The 5,868-nt window shown below is 42.8% G+C and overlaps 1 long non-coding RNA gene across 1 annotated transcript; it reads left to right on the plus strand.

Annotated features, from left to right (window-relative positions):
* Positions 1 to 2,965: 2,965 nt before the first annotated feature.
* Positions 2,966 to 5,588, plus strand: LOC112564762. Its single transcript, XR_003099264.1, has 3 exons — positions 2,966 to 3,989; positions 4,120 to 4,553; positions 5,168 to 5,588. It is a non-coding gene; the product is annotated as an uncharacterized LOC112564762 (long non-coding RNA).
* Positions 5,589 to 5,868: the final 280 nt, after the last annotated feature.

The raw sequence follows: 5,868 nt of genomic DNA on the forward strand, positions 1-5,868 counted from the left end.
CTCGGGATGTTTATGTCTCGCCAGTAATGAGGGGAGTGCTATTACACGCATGCAGCTGTTTCACTCGCTCTGGTACTTCGCAGACAGAAATACCATTACGTGTTGCATGCTGGTCCGCACTGACCCGGTCGACCTGAATCCCTTCACGTGACTCAAAAATTCAAAGAATATCTGTTCTTTTATTTCTGTTCTTTTTTTAAGGACTGCTTCTTCTTCCTCTCTTCTGCCTTTGTGGGATGTCTTTTTTTCTTTCCTAGCACCTCATATATCTCTTTCTTGCTTCCTCACTAGCAAAAGTATTGCTTGTAAAATATGTTTCAAGTTTAATAATACCTTACACATTTCCCATATCTTATCTCTGTCATTAAGAGACACATGACAATAGTAATAGCTGAGAGCCCCCTCAACCACAGAACTTTGTTAATCATCATTTCTTTTGCGCTGTTGCTTTTGGTTTCCATTTAAAATGCAAGGAGAAAAGGACACAGAATTTTAAATATAAATTGTTTCCATTGCTTTCGTCGTCACAGCTCAATTATCTGTTTCTTGAATGGGTTGGAGGTGAACAAAGCTAAACTGTAGAAGCAGGTGAGAAGTGTGTACCTGACGGCATGGAAACAAAGGTACCTGCTAACTTCCCCTAACGGTTGATCCAGCTGTACAATGCTGTTTTCTGTGAGTTTTCTAAAAGAATTTGGCTATATCCGTAGGAAGCACAAAGTCTGGTTACAGTCATTTTCCTTTCAAGGATGTGACTGCTGCGGGAGAAATCTGCAATAGGCAAGTGGCGGTGGATATGGAAGAAAAGGAATTCAACTGCGACAAATAAGAAAAAGAAATAATGCTGAACATCGTCTCTTCCGTGGACATCATCATCCTCGGGCAGCTGTGATTTTACACCAGAGTGCAGCTAGTATAACTGACATGTAAGTAATTTAACCGTTGGGAATACTTCTTACAGGCTGACATGATTACGAGAAGCTACGCGTTTAGTGGTCAAAGGGAGATAACCAATATTAATGAACAAGTCGTCCTGAATTACCTGTCAAAGTTACCCAACAGAATTTCGGAGGAAATGCTTTTTAAGGTCGCTAGTTTGTTTAGTTGACCAATTGTGTTTTGGGGAAGTTGGGTGGGGGTTGAGTGAGCGTAAGGTTTATTGGTTGGTAAAGAAATATTGTCTTTTCTTGTAAAGAGCATTTACATGTGTATCAGAAAGATCTTTCCTGGAAATAATTTCCTGCGTGCATCTCTGAATCTGTTGATTAACGAAAACCAGAAGGAAACTGACAGTGACAAGGACAACAAGGGTTTGATTATTAAAATTCTTCTTAAAAATAGAGTCTTGGTATAGTTTACGATTAAAAAAAAAAAAACACGTACACAATGCTAAAGGGAGAGCTCTTCCTTCCATAACGTAAAGACATTTGAGGTTGCTTCCCTTAGACTGCTCATTATCATGCAACTGCCCTGGGCAGTGGTGATTCTCCAGTAGTCGGTATATCGACAGCAACTACAGTAGTAGTATTGTGAGGGAGAAAAGACAAAAAGATGGACGAGTGTCGCAATGTTCCTGAGTTTTATGCCAACCGCGAACACTGGCCCCGGAACTGGAGACGACCAGACAGGCAGGAATGGAACCAGCATAGGACGGTGCCAGAGAGGCCGAAGGTAAGTGCAAAGCCGCTGAGAATCTGGTCTCAAGTGTGGAAAGCAGTGGATAGATCGAGCATAGACAGGACGGATATGTGACCGCGGTGGCAGATAATAAGTCGTTCACCACTCGGACCAGAGTAGTCTCAGTCGGGTGGTGCTGAAGGTAGGCTGGTTCTGCGAGACTGTACTTGTCGAAATGTTGTAGCAGCTGATGAAGGACGACTTTCTCCAGGGTCTTGGATAAGCAAGGAAGGTTGGAGACTGTGGTAATGGATTTTTTAAGTCTTTGTGGTCGATGTTGACTTCTTTAATAGCGAAGTGACAGCGGCATGTTTGAAAGAGGGAGGAACAGAGCCAGTAGAAAAGGAGTGATTAATGATGTTTGTGCTGACCAGAATCAATGTGAGCAAAATGGTAGTCGGAACAGAATCTAAATCACAAAAATTTGCGAGTTAGTAATGATATGTCTAACATGATTCTCAGTTGCCTTCACAAACTCTGCAAAGTTGGAGTAGCTGGGTCTGGTTAGTGAGTGATCAAGGCTCGCCCTGATAGTGTTGACTTTTTTTCCAAAAAAAGGTGCAGAACGCATCTAGCAGTTGTGTGGCTGGAATGGTGCATGGCAAGAGTAACAAGGTTTTGCAAACGACGCGACCAACTATTTTAAACAGTTTTCTGCTTGAAGAATGTTCCAGTTTCTGATTGGTATAAGTTACTTTTAGGGTGGTGATCAGGAGCTTTGTTTTGTCCTCTTAATCTAAAAAAAATACTCTCGGTGAACTGTTAAACCGGTCCTCCTCCAGGCGTTCAGTTCAGGCGTCTCGACTTCCTAGCGTTTCTCACATCAGAAGTGAGCCAGGGTGTAGAGGGGTGGTTCGTGATGTAACGGGTGGTGAGAGGAGAGTGGTAGGACAGAACGGAGTAGCTCATTGTAGACAGCGACTAAATCATCGGTGCTTGTCACTATCACATTTCCAGGCCGAGATGTCATCTCTGAAGGTACTTAGATCGATGCGAACCAAGTTCTGAGATGCTATTTATTCTTTACAGTACCAGGCTTATCCAATGATCTCAGACTTTTGACATAATGTTTGGATGATGAGAGGAAGCTGAAGTCGCCAAGTATGACGACATCGGTGTGAAAGGATGCATGCTGATCGACGAGCTCTGCAAACTCGTCAAGAGAGCTCGGTTTCTTAAGGTTGTTTGGGTTTTTGTTTTGTTTTTTTGTTTGTTTGTTGTTTGTTTTGTTTGTTTGTTTGTTTGTTTGTTTGTATGTTTGTTTGTTTTACTGGACGATAGAGGCAAAGGAAGGTTGCTCGATGGTGACGGTGATTCGGTGTCAAAGTGCAGAGCTCAAAGGTCGTAAAGACATAATTTCCTCTGTACCGTGAAAGGGATGGGGAAAATTTGAGAAAACATAAATAATAAGGAATACGAGGAACATATTTTTTTATTATTTCCTTGGGTTTTGCTGTCTAGATGTTCTGCACGTCACTAAACACAACCTGTTGTTTATAATCAGAAACCTGATGCTCGTCTAGTTCTTAATTTTTTTAACAGTCGTGCGCGCTTGTATTCATCATCCATCAGTATTAACATCGCACTCGTTTCCGTATTCGTTAGTTTAAAAGCTGCCAAATCACAAAAGTCTGTCGCTTATTCGTATCTTAAAAGTCATGATATTTCAGACAACTAGGTTGACCACACACACACAATAGACTGATTAAAAACACACGCGCGCACACACGCAAACATGTACTCATTGTCATCGCATAGTCGGAAAGTGTGACTATCTTTCCACACCATGAACAGCCAGAAACCCAAGATTTTGATTCTGTCTCATCTGTACGCCGGAATGAGCGTTGATGGCGAACTGTAACTGTGCCCTCTGTCGGGCTTCCCTCTTGCCCATCTCAGCTTGTACCTCCCTCCTTCCTTTTGGCTCGAGGCCCACGGCCCGATATCTCGCGGCCCCAGGGCCCGATATCACGCGGCAAGAGACCTCGGAGGCAACAGCTGTGACGAATGTTGTCTTTTCGTATCAGTGCATCTGTCTGCAACGCTGTTTCTCGCCGCACAAAGGGACGCAATCCAGCCTAACGTTCCTGGAGCCCACACCCCTCACCTTCTTATCCCACATTGTCAATAGAGAAAACGAGGACAGGACAAAACTCCAGTCATTGACTATGAGTCGACATTTGGGATCCAAAACTCTTTTTCCTTATTAGAGTGTCAGCAGGCCATATTTCTTGAAATCCCTCAGGTGTCTTCAGCTCACATCAGTCGAATTTCCCCATGAATCTTCGCTGCACACGCGCTTTTCCAAGAGGGTAAATCTTGGACAGGGTGGGGTTTGGAGTCCATGAAAGTTATTTTCTATGATTTTATATATGTGCGGATGTCTGCGGAGGGATTGGCTGTCAGTCTACATGCAGGGATTGCTCTATTGTCCATTTTTAGCAAGGTGCTGACCAGAATCATCCTGAAGAGACTGAAGACAACACCATCACCAACAAAATTCAGACATTCATCAATAGATGTCTGTGCAATATCCTCAACATCAGATGGTCCGAGATCTCCAATACAGACCTGTCGGAGAGAATCAGCCAAACACTTGCCAGCCAAGGCATCAAAAAGCGGAAGTGGGGCTGGATCGGTGACACCTTGCGAGAGCCGGCCGACAACAAATCAACAAAACAATCTTTGGGCTGAAACCCACAGGTTTGGGAGACCCAGACAGACATGGAGGAGATCGGCTCACAGCGAGGCGGATGGCATGACATGGTACCAACTGGAAAGGGACGCCCAGAACTGAGTCCGATGGCGGGATGTAGTTGCGGCCCTATGCTCCACTGGGGGTGATTAGGAGCAAGAAGTGCATGGAGTGCATGGAGGTAGGTCTGTCCATATTCTGTGTCCGTAGTAAGTACTCAAAAGCGTGTCAAGATTCAAGATTTTCTATTAACCTGCCACCTTCTAAAGGGTCAAGCTTCCTATCTAGAACAATAAAATGGGTGTTGATTTCCTGCTAATGCCAAATGCAGTTTGATTAAACTGAACAGAACAAACATGACCGTCTAATATAAAAAAACAGTTCGTTTGCAAGATGTCTCCATCTACTCCACTCCCCCGCCCTCTTATACCGTTTTTTCACTTTATTAAAAGTCTCTGTGCAAAAGATTTAAAATCGAATTTGACGCTAAAATAAGTTCTACTTGCTAGCATAGCTTAAATAGTTCTTTAGCTTCTCTATAATTCTAATTTGTCAAATAGTCTTTAGGTTTCAGTCTTTGAGCAAACCAAAAGTGGCGCACTTTACAGAAACAGATAATGGTGCGATGAAGTGCACTTAGAGAACTTTCCCACTGTAACAACAGCAGTACCTTGCCCAGTATTCGTCCCTCACCTCTTCTAACCCATGTTCGTGTCTGTATTCTTTGAACTGTCACCCTAACACTAGAATTTCTTTTGTTAAATATCATATCTGATATCTTCCAATTCCCGACAGAGTCATAATTCCCGGAGGGCAAGGGAGCTAAAGCTGCATCAGTCAACTTCGCTTTTGATGTTCAATCTTCAACGGACAATCCCTTGTGGGATTCGAGAAAGTGTGCGGGTGTGTGCGGGGTCATAGATCGATCAACAATCCCTCCTTTCTTCTCTCTCTCGCTCGCTCGCTCGCTCTCTCCGGCTTATCTCAATCATGTATTTTGCATTTTACAATAAATTTAATGATTTTATTTATGTGTTTTGCCTAATTCTGTATTTGAACTGTGGAGATGTTTTTGACAATGTTGCACTTTCCTTTTAATTCATTCTCCCCCATCAACTACATACACATTAATACAAGGAGTTCAACCATGTCCAAATAAATTGTCTCCCTTCATCGCTGTCGCTCTCTCTCTCTTCCTCTTTTTCACTCTTTCTTTCTCTGTATCTCCCTCTCTCTGATGTCCCACTTTGTGTTCTCTCTCCATATCTTTTTGGGTTTTTTTTTCACCTTCTCTTATTCTCTCTCTCAGTTCTTTATGTTGTGCGTGTGAGAGGAAGAGAGCAAAATGGGAAAGCAGTTGTGAGCACAGTAAGTGTACTTATACAGATGATGTCAGTGGTAGTAAACATGATACATAAAATGCATAAATAATACCGGTGACAGTAAACAGTCAGAACATGAACATAGTTTTTTTATATACCTTGATGCAACAGGTT

This window comes from Pomacea canaliculata, linkage group LG5, assembly GCF_003073045.1.
Source record: "Pomacea canaliculata isolate SZHN2017 linkage group LG5, ASM307304v1, whole genome shotgun sequence".
Taxonomy (NCBI): Eukaryota; Metazoa; Mollusca; class Gastropoda; order Architaenioglossa; family Ampullariidae; genus Pomacea; species Pomacea canaliculata.